Source organism: Azolla caroliniana, unplaced genomic scaffold, assembly GCF_043228905.1.
Source record: "Azolla caroliniana isolate FFs.n. ecotype wild unplaced genomic scaffold, voAzoCaro1.0.p SCAF_17, whole genome shotgun sequence".
Taxonomy (NCBI): Eukaryota; Viridiplantae; Streptophyta; class Polypodiopsida; order Salviniales; family Salviniaceae; genus Azolla; species Azolla caroliniana.
The window spans coordinates 16,771,667-16,772,100 of record NW_028230452.1 but is presented as its reverse complement, the minus strand read 5'-3'; positions in this window follow the sequence as shown (position 1 = coordinate 16,772,100).

Genomic DNA, 434 nt, shown 5'->3' with positions numbered 1-434 from the left:
TTCTAGAACCCTCTAGAACTTGAAATAGATAATCTACTAAAATATACACAACATGATTATATATTTGGATGTGTTGGTTAGAACACAACACTTGATTATATATAAGAGGTCAATGAAGAGTTCAAATCTTGACATGACCGTTGTCATGTCTGTGACACCACAATATCTAGGTTGGGCGACCTCTAATAGCTTCTTTTTTTTCGCGTGTTCTTTCTTATCCAAATCTGACGGTGCAGATTGCACGCGCATTCCTCTGAGCGACTTGCACCGTTTGTGGCCGCGATTCCCTCGCCAACTCTCTTTATGATTTTGTGTCATAATAGAGAAGTCGCCCCATGACCATGACTTTGACCATGACCCCATGACCCCATGACCCCATGACCATGACCATGTATGTATCGACAGACGGAAGGAGCAGGAGGATATGAAGCAGA